At 41.7% G+C, this 22977-nt stretch overlaps 1 protein-coding gene across 2 annotated transcripts in view; it reads left to right on the top strand.

Moving 5' to 3' along the window:
• The first annotated feature begins 18435 nt into the window (after positions 1-18435).
• Positions 18436-22977, top strand: part of BCAR3 (BCAR3 adaptor protein, NSP family member) — a 110819-nt gene continuing 106277 nt past the window's right edge. Inside the window, exon 1 of one of the 2 annotated variants that reach the window (XM_058175949.1) lies at positions 18436-18720. The gene's annotated coding sequence lies outside the window, so the exon portion shown is untranslated. The other variant, XM_058175948.1, reaches the window with a different exon arrangement.

Below are 22977 nucleotides of genomic sequence, written 5' to 3'. Positions count from 1 at the left end.
AATAATTTAAAAAAACAATGAAAAAGAATTATCCTTCCTTCACTCATGGTTTGTATCTTTGTTTTTTATGATATTTACTAATGTGGTTTTATAAATTTTATCTGGTTTCTTTTTACATTTACTGTTTTATGTGATGCCCTGAGTCACTTTTAAATTTGACAAATAAATACGTCTGCAAATAAGACCCAACATATTTTTTTAATTAAATGTTCAAATTCAATTTGCTCTGAATGAGTGGTACTTATGACCGGTCCTTGGAGTTTCAGCAATATTTTGTGGTCACACAACTGTGATTTCCAATGTTCCTTGCCATGTTTCCATGAGCAAAGTCCATGGAGAAATTGGCAAGAAATCGGAAGTCACAGCTCATGAGATCCTTGCTTAATGACCCATGCATTCCTCACCCTGGATAGTAACCAGAACAGCCAGAATTGCCATTGCAAAGAGCACAGACACGTGACATTGCATTTTATGATGGTATCAGTTAGCTATAGCAATTCTGGTCCCAACTGCTATCATAGCCAAGGATCCCCTATATACTAAAATTTATTTGAAGGTTTTGAAACCAGTTGGGAGGTTCTAGCCCAGGGGTGAAATCCAGCAGGTTCTGACAGGTTCTGGAGAACTGGTAGCGGAAATTTTGAGCAGTTTGGAGAACTGGCAAATACCACCTCTGGCCATCCCCAGAGTGGGGAGGGAATGGAGATTTTGCAGTATCCTTCCCCTGCCACGCCCACCAAGCCACATCCACAGAACCGATGGTAAAAAAAATTGGATTTCACTACTGTTCTAGCCATTCTGAAGAAAAAAGTGTTAACGGTTTTTATTGTTTTCTTGTTGATACCCCTGTACTCTATGTGATTTATTTCTGCAATGAGCTGATTTCTTAGTCCTTTCCTGTTCATGAAAATAAATATTTAATAACAAAGCAAGAGGGAATAGGTCTGTACTGATTCCAAACTTTTAATATGGTGTTTATGGACTAGACTGATAATCCTTGGAAAACTCTATTATCGGAATGTATTGCCCTCTAATAATAGACAATTAGGGCAAGAATAGGAGCAAAGTCAGGTTTATGTCTTTGCATCCCTACCCATTTGTCTATTTGCTTAATTTCCCTCCTTTGTGAGCAGAGTAGCTCTAGCAATTCCATACAGCTTCCTGAAAATTCTTTCCAATTTTCCCTCCAACTCATAAGTTTCAAAAATATTTGTGCTTCTGCAGGAGATTTAAGGACAATAGGGGTTGATTTTATTTTTTTTTTGCTGTATTTGGTATTAGAGTATTCTGCTGTTCAGAATTAGGGGCATATCCTTCTTGCAATTCCTGAATATCTTCATAACACCAAGAATGAAATGAAAACTTTTTCTTGGGGGTGACAATTAAGGAAATAAAATTATCAAGGCCAGCCAAGTTTTAGACATCTCTGGGAATATTTGGGAAGTGTCAAGCATACATATATGTACTGCAACTAATTCACACACACCTGTAATGAAAGGAATGGGTTGAAAGTACTCTTGTACATTTTGTAAGAACCATACACTTCATACTTCATGCCTAGGTCTGCACTCAGGGAACTCAAATTCATGCTATCTTTCCCCTTCATTAAGTGAGATCTGACAGAATTGGATGCATCAAATAATATGCATTCTTGGAATGTTTATATGATAACTCATTTCTCAACACTTTGGCACTCCTGCATTATTCACATGGTGATCTTCAACTAGGAGAGTGAGGGAGTGAGTAGATGAAGAGACAGTCCTGATGTTGACAAAGACAGGTTCCCTGTTGATCAAACAATGTTGTGCCCTAAGAACTGTGATTTGCTCAATGTTTAAGACACGACCATTGTTTGTTTTTTTTTGTTCCTTCTGCTTCAAAAAGCAGTTGCTCTTCTGCAACTGACAAGCCATGGAAACAATAAACAAAATCCAAATGGCCTGGAACAGATCGTTTTAGATGATCTATTGCTAATTGAAACTCTGGTCGATTTCACACCTGCTGAGCTTGTTACTGTACAAAAGAGGAGAGTTACAAAGAGGGGAAGGCAGGGAACATATCTTTAATCAGTCAAAATATCCAGATATGTTTTATACAAGAATCAGAAAGTTTCGGAACAGGGATATACAAAGGTTCCATTTTTTTGCAAGGTCCTAACTGGCAGGTGGAAAAGCCATCTATTTGGATACTGAGAGAAGTGCTCAAATACCTTTGTTTCCAAAAAATAAAATAAAATACAATAGCTCTTGTCATAGAACAGATAGGATTTGTCGGTTTGTTTCCAAATCCGTCAAACCTTCATATCTCCTTTGTAGATGAGCCACTTGGATAGATTTTCTATCCACCTTCCAAATTTGGGTCTAGATTTTTTTTTGAGAGAGAGAGAGAAAGAAAGAGAGAGGAGGGAAAGAGAGTAAAACCCTCTCATTTGTTTTCATTTTTAATATACTGCTTGATGGAAAATTGCAGATAAAAACGTTTGATCCCACTCTGCATTGCTGGCAAAACATAAGAGGCTTACATAAGAGCAGCCAAAGTATTTAGTATAAGATCTGAAGAAGGCAGAAGGAGGAGGGGATGATACCTGAGCTGAATTGGGGGCACTCTTTATCTTTTGATTTTTATCTGTAGTACTGCCAGCAGAATGACCGCATTTATAATAATCATTCTGCACGAATCAACTGTCAGAGATACATTCATTTGCAAGGATTGTCCTGGCGTGTCAGCTGCTCTAACTTCAATGATAAGGTTGAGGAGGACACAGAGAACTGTCCAAGTAAAATAATCTATAGCTCATTGAGTCTCATCATTTCAAAGAAAAGGGAGCAAAAAATAATAATTTTGCTATCAGGAAAAATGAAATCATAACAAATTCACTGTGGTGCTAGTGAGAAAGTAAGTTCCTTCTCTGGCAGAGAATAAATAAGGGTTATCTCTAAGGATGTCGAAAAAGGTAACGAAAGAGAGGATTTCCTTATTCTACTTACTCAATTATAATCCTTGGGTCTTTGTGGTTTCTTTGTGCTGCTGTTTATATCTTGTTGCAAATAGGCCTTAATTCTTTTAAGCTTGAAGGCTTTTCCAAACTGTTTGCAACAACTGTTTTGGTCTGGATTGAAAAAGTGAGACAGACATGAGTAATATAAAAATAATAAAACTGGACTGTCATTTTCCAGGTTCAAAGTTGCATCTCTCTTTGTATTTACCTGGCAGTAAACTCCACTGAACTCAGTATGGATCTGAGAAAACAATGTTACGCTTTCTGAAGGGTCATATGCCCAAAAATCTCTGTTGTCTAAAGTCAACATTAGCCTATTTTAGCTTTAAGTATTTTATACAGAATAACAAAATAACAAGAGTTGGAAGGGACCTTAGGGGTTTTCTAGTCTAACCCCTGCTCAAGCAGTAGCTCATATATCATTTCAGAGAAATGGCTGTCCATTCTCTTTTTAAAAGCCTATGATGACGGAGGACCCACAACTTCTGAAGGCAAGTCTTTCCACAGGTTTATTGTTCTTACTGTCAGAAAAATTCTCCTTACTTCTAGGTTGTTTCTCTCCTTGGTTAGTTTCCAACCATTGTTTATGGTGCTTCTGGTGCTTTGGAAAGTACATTGACCCCCTCTTCTTTTTGGAAGCCCCTCAAATATTGGAACACTGCTATCATGTTGCCCCTAGTCTTTCTTTTCCCTAGACTAGACATACCCAACTCCTGCAGCCTTTCTTCATATGTTTAAGCCTCCAGCCCTCTAACCATCTTTATTGTTCTTTTCTGCAGTCTTTTTAGAGTTTCATCACTTTTTTTTAGTATTGTGGTGGCCAAAACTGGATGCAGTATTCCATGTGTGGTCTTACCAAGGCCATATATCAATCTTACAAAATCCACACAGACCTTTGCAATTATATTCTGCCTAGTGCTATTCAGAAATGGAGGCCCAGTCCATATGTTGCTGATTTGGGAAGGAAACCAAGGAGGAAAAAATATCAATATTCTTGAAAGGGTGCAGATGTGTTGTTTTGTTGCCTTTGAAGCAGTGTTGACTCCAGGAGACTGCTTGGCCTAACTATTTTTCTTGGGCAGATTTCAGAAATGGTTTCTTTTTGCCTTCCTCCCAGAGTTGAGAGAAAGTCATCCAGCTGGTTTCATGTCCAAGGCGTGACTAGAACTCAAGTCTCCCAGTTTCTAGCCTGATTTAACCACTACATCAATCTGTGTCCAATTCTATAGGAATATCACCACATAAATCAATGAGCAGTGATCTGGGCCTACTACGAAACTGATGTTTCTAGTTTTTTACTGATCCTTTTACAAAGTAGAATTAAATCTCTGGGAAATCATTTTGAGAAATTACAAGAGAAATTCCAACCAAGGAAAATTTGCCTTTGTAGCAGGGGTGGTATTGACTTACCTTCGCTACTGGTTCGCAAATGTGAGCGCACATGTGCGCTCGCTTTGCTCGCAACATCTTCTGAGCATGCGCAGAGTGTCAGAAACAGGATGTGATGGTGTCCGGGAGGATGGGCGGAGCCTCCCGCAGATGCTGCTGCCGGTTCATGCGAACCGGATATAATCGGCTGAATACCACCACTGCTTCGTAGGTCTTAAGTTTCCTGGCTGTAAAGTATTACTGACATGTTGACAACTGGAGTAAATATTTTTTCTTCACTGCCTGGTATGTTAGATTTGGATGTGATGCATCTCCCATAAATTACTCCTACTCTTTATATTTTAAATGGAAGGACTTCTTGCATCAGCCTTGAAAGGACTTGAGCTGCCTTACAACTTTAAATGCATCTGGAATTCATTGATCTCAACTTGAAGGGTGTGGAGGATGCTTTAAGGATGGGGTAGGTCCAGAGTGACATCATCTTATATACCTAATAAAGAGGGATCATTCAAAAAGGCCTCTGGATATAGATTTGCAGTATACTTTGTTTTCTTTTTGAATGGAACAATTACCTGTATATTTTTTAGAACAGTAACCAGAAATAGCTCTTCATCTCAACTTCTTAAGTTGTGGACACAAGGATTTTACCAAATGCTGAGCTACCACGTAATTTTTCTGAGATAATTAGGAAATTTGGACATATTCCAGTATGGTACGAGCTGCTGGTTAATCTCTACTACAATATTTTGTGTGTGTCAGAAAGAAATTATTGTGATGTATTTCACAGAGTTATTCCTAACGGGGTCTTGATAAAAAGAGCAGAACTTTTTGGTTATATAAACATAACTGCTTTTCTTCTAGATCTATTCTTATTCTGCACTAGCAATTCTCTAATAATCTCACATTCACTGAAATTGGCTATGTAATTCTAAAACACAATGGGTACTAGAAATGTATAATGGCTGCTGTTTGGTTAGATCTATTTCTGCTTAATTAGATGAAATATGTTATATCTTGCAGCTGGTTGCCCTGGCCTTACACTGCCCTTTCCTTTCTCACGGATATCTTGAGCAGCTTTGCCTTAAGATTAAAAACTACAACAGAAACTGTAATTTATTATCTTTGTTCTGAATCTTTTAATGCTTTCCCAGTTAAAATATGGTTTATCATGGGATACTTCTTCGGTTAATGTTGTCACATTGAGAATCTAGAAATGAAGGGATAGCATTAGAATATAATGCATGGGTAGAAAGAATAGTATTTGGTTAAAAGTAGGTTGCTCAAGAATTCCTTAATTTTTAAAATTTCTGCTTGATGACATTATTGTGATTGTCAACTGTAATGGAACTCATAAATTTTACAAGGAGGCATTTGTCTATAAATGATGTTGACATATGAAATAATTACAGTTTGTCCATATTGTGTTCAACTCAACTGATGCAAATTACATAAGCCTTGTCACTTATCCAATGGTATTATATCGTATCCCTTGCCTCCCCTTGACACTCTATGCAGATGCCTACAGACACTGAACAATGCAAGCAATTGATCTACAATGATTCTACAATCATACAATCTACAAATATAATACATTTTTAAAAAAGCTTCTGCCTTATTAGATTTGAGTGACTATTTTTGCTTGATTCCTCCTATTAATGGGATATTTTTTAGATGTTTTACTCTGTTTTTATTTGAATAGGTAACTCCAGGTGATGAAAGTATCTAACATACCTCCTTCCTCCTCCTTTTCTCCACCACAACAACATTGTTTGGAAAGCCTGGCTGAGCAAGAGTGACTGACCCAAAGTCATCCATCTGGCTTTCATGCCTAAGGCAGGACTAGAACTCTTGGCTTTTAGCTTGGGGCTTTAATCATTTAAAAACCCTCCGTTTATGGGTGTTTAACTGTGGGCTTAGATTCCTGGTTGTTCCTGCCCAAACCAGCCAGAATCAGATGCCAAGATCAAATTCTACTTCATGAAATGTTATGCGAGAAAGAACAAAGGAAGGAGAACAGGCTTCCTGATTTGCTTATCCAATCAAATCAGGAAGAAGCAAAAATGAGCAATCCAGAAGCATGTAGGAGCATGCTTGAGTGTTCTCCTTAATAATTGGATGTTGTGTGAATAGCTGACGTTCAGTTGTAGCTGGAGACAAAAAGGGTTATTGCATTAATTTATTTTATATATATATAAAATAATATATATATATATATATGTGTGTGTGTGTGTGTGTGTGTGTGTGTGTTTTCTGAGGTTTTCGCGGGTGTTTGTATGTAGGTCTTTGGTTATTCGGGTTTTCTCCCGCGTAAAATTGGAAGTGTCTTGGCGACGTTTCGACGAAGTCTCATTCGTCATCTTCAGGCTTCAGCTTCGTGCTTCTGGGAGCAATATATACATATATATATATATATATATATATTTGTTTTCTGAGGTTTTCACGGGTGTTTGTATATAGGTCTTTGGTTGTTCGGGTTTTCTCCCGTGTAAAATTGGAAGTGTCTTGGCGACGTTTCGACGAAGTCTCATTCGTCATCTTCAGGCTTCAGCTTCGTGCTTCTGGGAGCAATGTGTGATCGCAGCTGTTTCTTCCTTTTAACTGCTAGTGGGGGTTTGAACTGATTGGGTGGGAGCTTGGCTGTGCTCTGATTGGATGGGGGTTTTTCTGTGCTCTGATTGGCTGGGGGTGTGTCCTGTGTTGGTGGGGGCTTGGTTGTGCTCAGTCTAGTCTGTGCTGCAGGGGGATTTGAGCTGGTGAGCTGCATAGCTGTTGTTTGGCTTTGTGGTCGTGCTACATCTTCATAGTGGGTGTCAGTCTGCTGCATGAATGGATTGGAGGGGTTTGAAATGGCTAATGTTGCAGCTGCGGTCTGGCTTCTGGTCCTTGGTCGTGCTTCATGATCAGTGTGGGTTTGGGTCTGCTTTCTGGGTGGATGTGCGGTGGTGACATCCTGTGTGGACCTTGTGAGTGTGGGTCTGGTGTCATTCCTCGTGTTAGGGACTCGTTTGTCAATAAGGCGGGTTTCCAAATGGCTGGTAGGCGGAGGTGTCATCTCGTTTGTTCATGCTGTGTGGGCGTTTTTCTATCTCAATGGCTTCTCTGATTATTCTGTTGTTAAAGTGTTCAGTTTTGGCGATAGTTCTGGTCTTTTTAAAGTCAATATCATGTCCTGTGACTTTAAAGTGTTGGACCAGGGAAGAAGTTGGTTCCTCTTTTTTGAATGAGTTCTTGTGTTCTTCAATGCGTGCACTTATTCTTCTGTTGGTTTGTCCAATGTATCTGGTGGGGCAGGCGGTGCATGGGATTTCATATACTCCTTGATTTTCTAACTCAATTTTGTCTTTGGGGTTTCTTAGGATGGTGGATATTTTTCTGTTTGTGCAGAATGCTGTCTTGATGTTGTGTTTGTGGAGGATCTTGCTGATTCTGTCTGTGGTGCCTTTTATATATTAAAAGGAAGGAAGAAACAGCTGCGATCACACATTGCTCCCAGAAGCACGAAGCTGAAGCCTGAAGATGACGAATGAGACTTCGTCGAAACGTCGCCAAGACACTTCCAATTTTACACGGGAGAAAACCCGAACAACCAAAGACCTATATATATATATATATATATATATATATATATATATATGTAGGTCTTTGGTTATTCGGGTTTTCTCCCGCGTAAAATTGGAAGTGTCTTGGCGACGTTTCGACGAAGTCTCATTCGTCATCTTCAGGCTTCAGCTTTGTGCTTTCTTTTTCTTGTATCTCCTTTGTAAGTTTATCCATTTCTGAACATTCCAAGATTTTTCTAATCAAATTATCTTTGGTCAGTATGTTATTGTTTTTCCAATTCTGTGCGCATATTATTCTTGCTGTATAATAATATGGATGATTAAATATTGTATTTTTTTTCATAAGACTCTGGAAGTATTCCTAATAAAAATGTTTCTGGTTTCATCTCAATTTGTTGTTTGGTTATCTCTTCTAATTTTATTCATTTATTTTGTCAATCATATATAAGATAACAGGTAAAAGTATAAACATAATTTGGATACATAAAAAGAGTAAGTAAAAAAGGAATATTAGGAGAAGGACGGTAGGCACACAGGTGCACTTATGCACGCCTCTTACAGACCTCTTAGGAATGGGGTGAGGTCAACAGTAGACCATTTAAGCTTAAAATTTTGGGGAACAATCTTGGGGAAAGATATTTAAAAATGGTTCTGTCAGTGTTTCTTCCCGAAAGCAATCAAATCTTCTAACAAAGTTCAAAAATTTGTATTGCTGACCAAGAAATACTTAGAAAGGTGCTTCTTAGGCTAAAACAGAGTAATTATATGTGTGGTAATTGCAAAGCCTTTGGGCTACTGGTTTATGAACTCAGACCAAAAAAAGAAGAAGCAGCAGCAGCAATGGGGCGTTGTTTGGGATTACAGAAGACAACACAGCTGCAAAATATCATAACCTGAGGCAAAACAGGGACTCCTCTCAGACAGCTGCGCTAGCATGTAGGAGTTGAGAAAAGTTGGTAGCAAGAGGGCATAACCTTGAAGAAAAAGGAATGAATCTGGAAATTCAGGTCCTTTAAGATGATGAAGCCTTTATAAATAGCCAATTGGTAAAAGAGGGGATTACTGAGAGGCTTTTAATTAAATCCAAAAAACAAAAGACAAAAGACAATGACTGGAGCTGGTGCATCTACACCTACTCACTCTTGGCCAGGGTATAACTCCATGCAGAGAGATTAAAGAAATTGATGCTTGCAGTATTATGCAGCCTACGATGTATATAAGACCTGTGTTTGAACTAAGCATCAAACCAAGCTTTCCCAGTCTGGTGCTTTCCAGACATGCTGGAATAGTCTGGGAATTTAGATCATAATACAGTAAGCCTATTCTGGGAAAAATTGTCTTCTGAAAGGCAGTAAGTTGGGGAAGGTTGCTTCCAACCTAACATTCATTGGTACCTCTCCATAGGATCAAAGATGAAAGGAGGTATTTAATGAACAGAGAAGATTATGCATGTCTGTGCTTTCATAGTAGCCAGAGGGGACTGCAGGAGGACGAAAGCATTGTGGGACTGTCGTGCTGCAAACTCTGTCCCTTTTGCATATATCCGCAGTATTATAATACATATACAAAAGGGGTGGAGCTTTTTTCAATTACATTTTTAATTAAAAGGTTTTCTTGCTAGAAAATACAAATATCAGTAAAGACAATGGAAAAAGGTGGAGGGAAAGGGGGTGGAGGGGTTGAAGTGAGAAAACAAAAGAAACAATAAGTGACTTCCAACTTCTTTAAATGGTTCAATAAAATATATATATAATGTTCTATAGGTGGCATTTGCCATCAGCAAGACTGGCTAAGATGTTTCCCAATACCTCATCAACGTGTTGGAAAGCAAACAACAAAGGGGAACATACTACCACATGTGGTGGACGTGCCCCAAAGCAAAATAGTATCAGAGTAAGATTAGATTACAATTAGAAGAGATAACCAAACAACAAATTGAGATGAAACCAGAAACATTTTTATTAGGAATACTTCCAGGGTCTTATGAAAAAAAATACAATATTTAATCATCCATATTATCATACAGCAAGAATAATATGCGCACAGAATTGGAAAAACAATAACATACTGACCAAAGATAATTTGATTAGAAAAATCTTGGAATGTTCAGAAATGGATAAACTTACAAAGGAGATACAAGAAAAAGAGGAAATCTATAGTGTGGGAGAAATAGTATGAACGGCTAGAGGAGAGAGATCAAATAAGGAAGGAAGGAAGGATCAAATAAGGAAGATATAGGAGTAGAAATGTAACAACAAATAAGAGGAAACAGAGGAAAAGTAATTTGTAGAAATGAAATTGTGTACACTGTTATTCATATGTATATATGTAAATAAATTAATATTAGACTTGTATGTATAAAGGATACATTGAAATATGGGAGAAAAAATGGACAAGTTAGAAATGTTTTAACTTTTGCGAAATTGTTGGAAAGAAACTATTGTTTAAAGATTCTTTTTTGTTTTTTGAAAAATGTTCGGAGGCTGCAGTTAGTCCAGAACGCGGCTGCGCGGGTGATAGATGGAGCCCCTCGTGGCTCCCGTATAACACCCATCCTGCGCAGACTGCACTGGCTACCTGTGGCCTTCCGGGTGCGCTTCAAGGTCTTGGTGACCACCTTTAAAGCGCTCCATGGCATTGGGCCGGGTTACTTACGGGACCGCCTACTGCTACCAAATACCTCTCACCGACCCGTGCGCTCTCACAGAGAGGGTCTCCTCAGGGTGCCGTCAGCAAGGCAATGTCGTCTGGCGACGCCCAGGGCAAGGGCCTTCTCTGTGGGGGCTCCCACCCTTTGGAACGAACTTCCCCCCGGACTCCGCCAGCTTCCGGACCTTCGGACCTTCCGCCGCGGGCTTAAAACATATTTATTTAATTGTGCAGGACTGAGCTAGGTTTTAAATTCATGGGTTTTAATTGGGTTTTATTTGTATATTTTAATTAACGGGCTTTCAAATAAGTTTCTTAATTGTTTTTATTCTGTATTTATATTTATATGTTTTTAAATGCCTGTGAACCGCCCTGAGTCCTTCGGGAGATAGGGCGGTATATAAATACGATTAATAATAAAAAATAAATAATAAAAAATTAATAAAAAATAATAATAAAAATTAGTTTTTAAAAAATACATTGTTATATCAAATTTTAACTCATATCAAATAATAACCATTAGCCATTTCTATAGTAGTAATTCACTTAATCATCAGAGTGAGATTTTTATCCTGCTGTTACAATACTCTTCTTATCATTCAATTCCCCGTACAGATATCTCTGCATTTTGTTAGAGACTAAGTAAGGATTTGAGAAAGGAGTTATGGTAATTTGAGGGTGGGCAGGTTTCAAGCCTAGAGGAACTGTTGTTTCTTTATTCCCATTAGAACCTCACAGTCTATGTCCCAATGCTAGTTTCCAATCAGGATGTATATGTCTAAAATTAAGCACACGTTTAGCCAAAGAACTTTTCCATTGACTACATGGTAGAATAGGCGCTTTAGTTGCAGAAAGACCAAGTTCAATATCTGGCACATCAGGATAGGACGGATATCATGGTGAGGTACTGCTGGTCAGTGTGATAACATTAAATCAGCCAGTTTGAGTTTGTCTACATGTCTCTCTAAATTAAGTTCAAGGATGCCTCATTAACCAATGTTTTAAGGTCATGCACTCAGCACACAGCCTTCCTCTCATCCCTAGCCCAAAGCTAGGGCCAGCTAACTTTGTCTCTTTCTGCATCAATGTGGGTGGGAGCAGTGTTTTCCATTTTTTCAATGATATCTATGCTTCAGTAGTCATCGAGCTGATGATTCAGCAGGAGATACAGGCAGTCCTCAACGTACGACCACAATTGAGCCCAGAATTTATGTTGCTATGTGTTTTGCCCTATTTTATCTTGCCACATAAGTTTGGTGAATTATTTATTTATTTATTTATTTTATTTAATTTTTATACCGCCCTTCTCCCGAAGGACTCAGGGCGGTGTACAGGCAAAAGTAAGAACAACACAATATACAAATTAAAATACCATTTAAAAACTTATTAAATTAGCCTGAAATTAAAATTTTCCATACTAAAAACCCCATTTAAAATTAATAAAATTTCCCTTAAAACTAATTTAAGCCAGCCCCGCGCGGATAAAAAGATGTGTTTTTAGTTCGCGACGAAATGTCCGGAGGTCGGGTATTTGACGTAAACCCGGGGGAAGCTCATTCCAGAGTGTGGGTGCCCCCACAGAGAAGGCCCTTCCCCTGGGGGCCGCCAGCCGGCATTGTTTGGCGGACGGCACCCTGAGAAGTCCCTCTCTATGGGAGCGGACCGGTCGGTGGGAGGCATGTGGTAGCAGGCGGTCCCGTAAGTACCCAGGTCCTAAGCCATGGAGCGCTTTAAAGGTCATAACCAACACCTTAAAGTGCACTCGAAAGCCACAGGCAGCCAGTGCAGCCTGCGCAGGATCGGTGTTACATGGGAGCTACGTAGCTCCTCTATAACCCGCGCAGCTGCATTCTGACTAACTGAAGCCTCCGAGCGCACTTCAAGGGAGCCCATGTAGAGAGCATTACAGTAATCCAAGCGAGAGGTAACGAGCGCATGAGTGACCGTGCATAAGGCATCCCGATCAAGGAAGGGGCGCAACTGCCGAACCAGGCGAACCTGGTGGAAGGCCCCCCTGGAGACGGCCGTCAAATGATCTTCAAACGACAGCCGATCGTCCAGGAGGACACCTAAGTTGCGCACCCTATCCTTTGGGGCCAATAACTCGCCACCAACAGCCAGCCGCGGCTGCAGCTGACTGAATCGGGGTGCCGGCATCCACAGCCACTCCGTCTTGGAGGGATTAAGCTTGAGCCTGTTTCTCCCCATCCAGACCCGTACGGCCTCCAAACACCGGGACAGCACTTCAACAACTTCATTGGGGTGGTCAGGGGTGGAAAAGTACAGCTGAGTGTCATCAGCGTACTGCTGGTATCTCACCCCGAAACCACTGATGATCTCACCCAACGGTTTCATGTAGATGTTGAACAGAAGGGGCGAGAGAATCGACCCCTGAGGGACCCCACAAGTGAGGCCCCTCGCGGTCGACCTCTGCCCCCCTGTCAACACCGTCTGCGACGGTCAGAGAGATAGGAGGAGAACCACCGATATCGGTGCCTCCCACTCCCAATCCCCCAACCGGCGCAGCAAGATACCATGGTCGATGGTATCGAACGCCGCTGAGAGGTCTAATAGGACCAGGGCAGAGGAATAACCCCTGTCCCGAGCCCTCCAGAGATCATCCACCAAAGCGACCAAAGCTGTCTCCGTGCTGTATCCGGGTCGGAAGCCGGACTGGAACGGGTCTAGATAGACGTCTTCATCCAGATATTGAGGAAGCTGTCGTGCCACGGCACTCTCTACAACCTTCGCAACAAAGCGAAGGTTGGAGACTGGACGATAATTACCCAAAACAGCTGGGTCCAGGGAAGGCTTCTTAAGGAGGGGTCTCACCACCGCCTCTTTCAAGGCGGCAGGGAAAACCCCTTCCAACAAAGCGTTGATAATCCTCTGGAGCCAGCCTCGTGTCACCTCCTGAGTGGCCAGTACCAGCCAGGAAGGGCACGGGTCCAGTAAACATGTCGTGCCGTGAAGCCTCCCCAACAACCTGTCCACGTCCTCGGGAGCCACAGGGTCGAACTCATCCCAAATGGACTCAACAAGACGTGCCTCCTCTCCCTCGCTTGGATCATCCCAAATTCGATCCAGACCGTCCCTCAGCTGAGCGATTTTATCGTATAGATAACCGCTAAACTCCTCGGCTCGTCCCTGCAAAGGGTCATCCCGCACCTCCTGATGTAGGAGAGAGCGGGTGACCCGAAACAGGGCGGCCGGGCGGTTATCTGCCGGCGCAATGAGGGTGGAGGCGTAGGAACACCTCGCTTCCCTCATTGCCACTAGGTAGGTCCTAGAATAGGACCTAACTAGTGTCCGATCAGTTTCGGAGCGACTGGACCTCCAGGTGCTCTCCAGGCGTCTTCTCCGGCGTTTCATCTCCCTCAGCCCCTCGGAGAACCACGGGGCCGGTCGAGATCTACGCCGGGTCAGAGGCCGCAAAGGCGCGACACGGTCCAAGGCCCCGGCCGCGGCCTGTTCCCAGGCCACGACCAGTTCCTCAGTCGTGCCGTGGGCCAGATCCTCAGGGAATGGCCCAAGCTCCGTCAGGAACCTCTCAGGGTCCATCAGGCGCCTGGGACGGAACCACCGTATAGGTTCCGTCTCCCTGCGGTGGTGAATGGCGGTTCGGAAGTCTAGGCGAAGGAGGAAATGATCCGACCATGACATTGGTTCCGTTACTAAATCATCTAATACCAGATCATTTAACCACTGTCCAGAGATATAAAGCAGATCCAGTGTGCCTCCCCCCGTGTGCGTAGGGCCATCATTTACTCGAATCAGGTCCAAGGCCGTCATGGAAGCCAAGAACTCCCGAGCTGCCGTCGATGACGAGCCAGCTGATGGCAGGTTGAAATCCCCCATGACAATAAGTCTGGGGGACTCGACCGCCACAGCAGCAAGTACCTCCAACAGCTCAGGCAGGGCTGTGGTCACGCAGCAAGGAGCCAGGTACGCGATCACCAAGCCCAACTGATTCCTATAACCCCACCGCACATAAAGGGATTCACAACCGGCAATCTGAGGAATAGTGGCCTGCAGTTGTTAAATTGTTAACATGGTTCTTAAGTGAATCTGACTTCTCCATTGACTTTGCTTGTCAGAAGGTCACAAAAGATAATCATATGATGCCTGGACACTGCAACCATCATAAATATGAGCCACTTTGCAAGCATACAAATGTAAATCATGTGACCATGGGGTTGCTGCAATGGTCATAAGTGTGAACAATGGTCATAAGTCACTTTTTTCAGTGCTTTGAACAGTCACTAAATGAACTACTGTATGTCGAGGACCACCACTACATCAGCAGCAGCTCACTGATGATGCAGTCCAGCTCCTGTTGGCCACTTTGATTAGACAGTCTACGACAGCCTTGTTACATTTTAATAATTTTGTATTTCCTTTTTTATTTGTTTGTCGTGCTGTGAGCCGCCCAGAGTCACTGCTACAGTGAGGTAGGTGGCATATAAATTGAATGAATAAATACATATGTCAAGGTTCTAAGCTGATTCCTGGCTCAGACATCTGGATCAGCACAGCCCAAAAAGCAGCTAAAGACAGGAGTGTATGTGTGTATTTCATGTAGGATAGGGCTGTCAATCTTGCGGCCCATGGGCCGGATGCGTCACATGCTGGCCATGCCCATGCCTGGTTTAGCAAAGGGGGGGGGGAAAGTCCCACTATGTCATGTGATGCTGCTGTGACGATGCGAGTTTGACACCCCTGATGTAGGAGAAAAAAACCCTAGCTTCCTCTCTGCTCCTTCATGACTACACACAGATAACCCTTGTCATCTATTGTTTGGGCTATGTTTGAATGCAGGTTTTACTGATTTTCTAGAAAAGTTGTGAACTCATGCTCAAACCTAGGCGCAACAAATGATTGGCAGCATGATTGAATAGTGAAGCCGAAAAGTAAAAACTGGTTTACGCAACCCATCCATCAACTAGACAGCTGATTCCCAGGCTGGGGAAGAGTGATAGGTAAAGAGGGAGCAAGATCCCATAGATAGCTAAATCTGTAGGTCTATCTATTTGTCAAAACCATGGGCGGTCACTGTCATGCTGTGACTGGCAGATTGTTCTCCTGGTGTTTGAAAAAGGATGGAGATGGATGGAGAGGAAATGCAGGCTTCCATGCATGGGAAATAAGAATAGTGTCCTTCAGTTGCAAGCCAGAACAGAATTGAGATTGGCAATGAGGTCAGCAAAATCTATGCTGGACCTTAGCATTTAGATTTACCCAAGCTTGTGCAGTGTATGATGTCTTATAGGTAGATGCCTTATTTATTTATTTATTTATTTATTTATTTATTTATTTATTTATTTATTTATTTATTTATTTATTTATTTATTTATTTATTTATTTTATATGACACTTACCTCATCTATGTTCTTAATTTGCATGATATACAGGCCACCATTCCCCCACGCCGTGTTCACATTTTCCTGTGAGAATCTGGGTAAATAATATTCTCTCCCAAGATTTACAAGCAAGGAAAGTTATGCAATAGGACCTGAAACAGTTTGCAACTTCTTCTTCTTTTTTTCTGGATTGAGGCTGCCTGTTATTTTTACTTCTGACTTTTTTCCCCCTTATGAGTTTTAAATATTGTCTGGTTTGTACTCACACAGATTTATAAAATAGCAAAATGTTTATAGTTTGTGTGATTTCTCCCTTCTTTTTTTCTAACACTTAAGACACTTAAAAGATTTGCTTCCAAATGTTGTTTTATGATATCTATTCCTTGAAATTATAATTTAACTGTATGTTTGTTTAATCATAGGAATTTCAGATGTTCTCTTTTTCTTTATCTGAGCTGAAAGAAATAAACTGGAAAAGCTTGCTTCTTTTTTTCTGTTAACTGTGATGTATCATGGATACAAATGTGACTTTTTAACCATGGTTTATGAGATCAGCAAAAGTGAAAAACTATGACTTTGGCTTGTTTCACTCACCCAGGAATGGAGAAGCTATGGCCTCAACAGATTGAAAAATCAGTTACGTAGAAGTGTTGCTGAATCACAATTTCCAGTGTCCCACATCTCTTTTCCAGTAAATTCTGGAGTACCACAAATTCTCCAAACTTCCTTGATGAACGTATCTTTTCTTTTATGTACACTGAGAGCATATGCACCAAGAAAAATTCCTTGTGTGTCCAATCACACTTGGCCAATAAAAATTCTATTCTATTCTATTCCCTAATCTGTTGTTAAGCTTATCTATAATTGTGCAGATTTTGGACAATGCTCTGCAAGTCCCTTTCCTTTCTGGTTGATATCCCAATCACCTTATAATGGCTTTCCAACTATCATTTCCTTTCCTTTTTCTGATGAACAACAACAAAAAAAACTCTAGCCAACATACACAAGATAATAAAAAACTTATTTCCTTCCAAGTTCCTTTTTAACTACAAGTAGTCCTCGATTTACAAACATTCATTTAGTGACTGTTTGAAGTTACAGTGACAATGAAATGATTTATGACCAGTTTTCACACTTATAACCTTACAGCAGGGGTCTCCAATTGTGGCAACTTTAAGACTTGTGGACTTCAACTCCCAGAATTCCTCAGCCAGCAAAGCTGATTCTGGGAGTTGAAGTCCGCAAGTCTTAAAGTTGCCAAGGTTGGAGACCCCTGCCTTACAGCATCCCCTGATCATGTGATCAAAATTCAAGCACATGGCATGTATTTATGAGAGTTGCATTGCCATGTGATCATCATTTATAACCTTTCCAGTTGGTTTCCAACAAGCAGAGTCAATTGGGGAAGCAAGATTTGTTTAATGACTGCATGATTCACTTAACAGCTGCAGTGATTTCCCTAACAACTGTGGCAAAAAGATCATAAAATGAGGCAAAACTCATTTAACAACTGCTTTGCTTAGCCACAGGGAATTTTGGGCTCAATTGTAGTCATAAGTTGAGGACTACCTGTTATGATGTTTGAAATCCTCACGGTTAAGACTATTTCCAATAGAAGTATCCCTTTGAATAGTGCAGATTCAAATTATGTGACCGTTTTGTGGGATTCATTAACTAGACTAATCAAAACCTCTCCATTAGTAAGTCTAAATCACAATTTAATATTACATATAATAAATCAGTTTTAAACTGGATGATGCATTGTTTCAGTAACTACTGATAATGTTAAATCACAAGTCATGGTTTAGATACAAGGATGAGAATGGTTCAAAGTATGCTACAAGTTCATCCTGTCGCCAAATCTGTGATTAGATTGACAAACGGTTTAGATTAGAAGATTAGATCTTCTCCTGGATAAACGGTAGAGCCGACCATAGATTGCAGCAGGGCAGTGCAATAAGCTATGGGAATCAACCAACTTTCCAAAGTTGATGGATGGTGCAAATTGCCCTTTTCCAGGGTAGCAAAATACACAGAAGCTGTTTTCTTTTGTTGGCTGCAGTTTCAATTAAAGGAAACTGGCCCGCAACGAACTCTTGGCTGGCACGGAGAAGATATTGTGACACATTCTCCTGTGGGCATTGGATGCCAGTCAAGGGAGGGAAATGGACCCAGTGACACCCTGCCACTTCCAACTGCTTAGTTGAATAATTAGAACTGGCAGTAAAAAAATAATAATTTTTTTTAAATCTTTTTTTTTGGGGAGAGGAAAGACAATTATTTTAGATGTGGAAGACTGCAGAAAACACTTTCCAAAAGAGCCCCAGGATGGGGCAAGAGGAGGTCACCCTATGCAAATGACAATCACGTAGAGGGGCCACAGCCCGGCGCTGGGGCGGAAACCGAGCAGCCCTAAATCACTCCAGGAAGGCCGGTGCCCGCCTTGTTCTCCGCCCTCTCCACTGTCTGCAGCTGCTGCCCGACTTGGCAGCGGGCAACCCCCGGCGTCGCTCGCCGGGTTGAGGGATCGCTTCGGGAGTGGGAAACCCCGAGCCGCGGACGACGCTTCAGCCCTGGCCTCAGCGGCTCGCGCGAGCCACCTTTTGACCGGCTGCCAAAAGACCCGGGACGAGCTCGCGCCCGATGGTGCGCGCGCGCGCGACCGAGAGCGAGCGAGAGCAGCTCCCCTTCGCTGGCAACGGTGCGCGAGCCCCCTCGCGGCGCTCCTCCCGCCCTCGCCTCCCCTCCCTCTGCTCCAGGCAAGGTAAGAGAGGCGGCGGCGGCGGCGCCTGCTTAGCTTTGCAAATGCCCGGGATGAGGACGGAGCGACTCTGGGAAAGCGCGGAGCAGAAACTCGAAGACAGGTTAACTCGGGGGAAGAGTCCTGGCTGCGGGGCTGCTGGTGCAGTTGCCCAGCGTTAGTCCGGCTGCTGGAGGGCAGATCGCGAAGTTGCGCGTGTTTTTTGTTTTTTGTTTCCCCGGACCGAGGGATGGATTGACCGATGTCGCCGGGAGTTAAGCACGAACTCGTGGAGACGAAAGCGGACTGAAATCGTTCGTTCCCCCCCCCTCCCTCTTTTCTTTTCCTTTTCGCAGAAGTAAGTGGTTCGAATTCAGAGCGGGGTTCTAATTTGAAAATCCGGGGGGTGTTTTTATTTTTATTTTCCTTCTCAGTAACGGTAGTAGTTCCGCTACTACTTCTCAGTAGTGGTTCTGAAATAGCGGGTTTTGATAGAACTTTGAGAACAATTTACCTACCCATTTATGCAAAGGCAAGGCTATGCATATCGTCTTTAATGCTGGTTTGGGAGTCCGTCTGGACTAGAGGTTAAGGCGCTGGATTAGCGGGAGCTGAGTTCAAGTGTTGTCTTCGGCACAGACGCCAACTGGGTGACTTTAGGCGGGTCAGCTTCTCTCAATCCTAGGAAGAACGCTGGGGCCAATTTCCGAAAATGTTGGCTACCAAACTTCGGGGATTCCTTCGGGAGTCAAAGAAACGATAGATAGATAGATAGATAGATAGATAGATAGATAGATAGATAGATAGATAGATAGATAGATAGATAGATAGATAAATAAAAAAAAACTACTAGTTCAGCTGATGCTTGTGCATGTCTACCCCAAAGTCCCGCTTAGACTATTGAGGTAAATATCCAGAAAACTACAGAATCAAACTTAAAAGTTTCCAGATCAGTTACTAAAAGGTTTGGGTACTGAAAATATAGTGTTCTTCCTCCTTTGGTTGGGCATTTTGTGAGTAAAAATGGAGAGTATGTGTTAAGGGCTTGTGGGCATAGAAATTGTGCGTACTTTCTCCAACACAATTACCACAAAGACTGATGTATGATGGTAGGTGAACTCTGATGACTAACAACAAGGAAAGACTGTTGCACGGGAGTGAGCTGGTCATTTGATATATGGAAAAGTGAAGGGTGGATTTTTGGGGTCGTTTGTTAGAATGATTCGTTTAAAGATGTTCTGAGTTTTTGAAAATATACTAGGAATGTGATAGAATGGCAAAGGGCTGATATGAGTCATTTTAACAATTGGCATCCCCCCCCCTCTACTCACATATTGCATACTTTACTGTTGGGATAATTGGCTAGGTATTTGTAACAAGCCAAAACGGGTTTGATGAAATGGTATTTTAAATTTGATTTCACGATTTATAATAATAAATACTGTATGATTCATGATGAGATCCTCTACTATTGTGCCCTTCCCTACAGTAAGTCTTAGTCATTGCAACAATCACAGTTTTTCCTGCCTCTCTTTGTTACTTTGTGTCAGATTTTAGATTATAATGTCCTTGGGAATTGTTCTGGGGTGTTGTTGTTTTTTTGGTTTGTTTTTTTGTACTCCATAAACTTTGTATGGCACAGAAGAAACAGCATAGATAATACTGATTGGTATCAATGTTCATGCTTTCACTGTGCCTTTTTTTCTCATTCCCCCTTCAAAAAAAAACCCCACCCAAGATGCTGAATTTGCAATGTATCTCTTACACTGGTTGTTCAGGAAATTTGTTTCATGTCTGTGTTTTTGTAACTTTGGTAGTGATTAATGCGATCAAACTGAACTTTCCATTTGGGAGAGGTTAATAAAAGAAATATTTGCTTCATTAACTATCAACTGTTGTATGCATTGAGGTGTAAGAGTGCCTAAAAAATATATCAAAAAAAAAAACACAAAAAAACAACTACTATGGAAGTTGAGATGTAATGGAATTTTCCCATGAAGTCTCCTATCTGATTTTTTCCACCCTTGTAAACTCAGCTGGTTCCAAAAGCCGAATAGAAAAATTATTCTTCGATGAAGTACAGTATAAACCCTTAGAAATAAATCCTTTAAACATTTGTAATTTCTATAGTTACTATTAATTAATTTCTATTCTCGCCACGCCACCCCTTTATTGCCTAGACTGCCTTTTTGTTTCAATAAAATGGACTTTGGTAGCCTCACTATCATTCTGTATCAGTCTCTCTCGAAAATATGATTTTGGGAGATGAATAGTTGTCTACATCACTCGGTTTGGAAAGTTGGTAAAGAGGAAGGAGAAGTGGGTTGTCTTATGACTCGGCCAACCACATTGTTTTGTTTATTTGTTTGTCAAATAATGAACTGCAGGTTGTGTTTGTTTTAGAGCAGTGTTTCTCAGCCTTGGCCATTTTAAGCTGTGTGAACTTCAATTCCCAGGATTCCTGGCTGGGGGAATTCTGGGAGTTGAAGTCCACGCAGCTTTAAGTTGAGAAACACTGCTCTAAAGAGCAGGAAGAAAGAGGAGAAGTCTTCTCTGGCTATGATTCATCCTGAATTCTCTTTTTTTTTCATTTATGAAGGACTGATACAAATCTTAAGCTGCCAGACAACAGAAAGGATTTAGGGAGCCATTGTGAGCTGTTGATGTTAAAGCAATGCTTTATCTCTAGAGATAGGGAGAGCTGGAATTACCATGATTTCAAAATCAGACTGAAAACTGCCTGGGATGCCATTGTGAATATGTTTTGTCAACCTCACCTTCATTATTGGGGCAAATAGCGGCTCCAGTAATTCTGAACCCAATCCAGATAAATTGAACAGGCTTAAAAATCCCATAGGAGGCATTTTAACTATCACTGTAACTGACACTTAAATCATTTTGCCTTGAATGTGTTTTGCCCCGAAAGCATTCCAATGTGGATGATGACATTCTTTCCCTGATTTAATTGGATGAGTTAATAAAAACAAGGTCTGAGTATACCAATAAGCCACTTTTAGTGGGATTCATTATTTTCCTTTCCCTCTCGTCCATCCCCCTCTGAAAGTCCATTCTTTCCAAAGGTATTTAGGTTTACTGAAAGTTAGTTGGCTGGAAAAGTTCACATAGCGTATCCATGACAACTCTCAGAAATCAGGGTGACTGAATGGGGTGAGAACAATGGATGGACTTACCATGCAGAAGAAAAGAAAGAAGTCTGTCTAGGGATGAAGAAGGAGACCACAAACTGCACTGTTATTATTTATGATCTATAAATGTATTGTTTAAAATTGTGCAATGGTGAATTACTGCCGTTATATTGCCAAGAGGGCAACACGGACATGAATTGAACTGGCCTCGAAGGATGTTTTCTATATCACTACATTATATGTAAACAAATTTTTTGGGAGCTTTTGTTGAGGTGGCTATTCTAATTTAGAATAGAGGTGAAATAACTAAGCCTTAAAGATTACAGGATTTTGGCAAAAGCTTTACTGGTCTAGATGTCATTCATTCTGTCTGTGTCTGCAGTTATAATATAATACCACATTATACCACAAGTAGGCGCTGATTTTCTTTTTCTTCTCAGCAAATTTGGTAGAGTCCTCCTGGCCATATAGGCAGTGATGGGATTCAGCCGGTTTGGGCTGGTTCAGGCGAACCGGTAGTTAAATTGTTAACTGGTCTCATCCCGCCCCTTCCTGCCCTGCCCATTCCAGGAGTCCCCATAGCCCATTTTTGCTCCCAGGAGGCTTCAGAGAGGCCTCCTAGGCCCAAAATGGGGAGCGGGGGGGTTGCAGCGTGCCCCCCCCTCCTGGCCCATTTTCGCTCCCAGGAGGTTGCAGGGACACCTACTAGGCCCAAAATGGAGCGCCGGGGGAGGCGTGTCCTTCCCCCCGTGACCCTTTTTTGCTCGCAGGGGGAGTGCAGGAGGCCAAGTGATGCCTGTCATCCCCCTGGCCATGCCCACCATGGCCACTCCCACCATGGCCACTCCCACTTAGCCAGTCATTACAGAACCGGTTGTTAAATTATTTGAATCCCACTACATACAGGGTAGGACCTAATACAGGTAGTCCTCAACTTACGGCCACAATTAAGCCCAAAATTTCCGTTGCTAAACAAGACAGTCATTAAGTGACTTTTGTCCCATTTTACGACCTGCCTTGCCACTGTGAATCACTGCAGTTGTGATGTTAGTAATACAGTTATTAAGTGAATCTGGCTTGCCCATTGACTTTGCTTGATAGAATGTTGCATGGGGGGGGGTGTCACATGATCCTG

Source organism: Ahaetulla prasina, chromosome 3 (genome assembly GCF_028640845.1).
Source record: "Ahaetulla prasina isolate Xishuangbanna chromosome 3, ASM2864084v1, whole genome shotgun sequence".
Classification (NCBI taxonomy): domain Eukaryota; kingdom Metazoa; phylum Chordata; class Lepidosauria; order Squamata; family Colubridae; genus Ahaetulla; species Ahaetulla prasina.
Note: the sequence above shows the minus strand (reverse complement) of the source record. Positions and strands in the feature narration are given on the sequence as shown.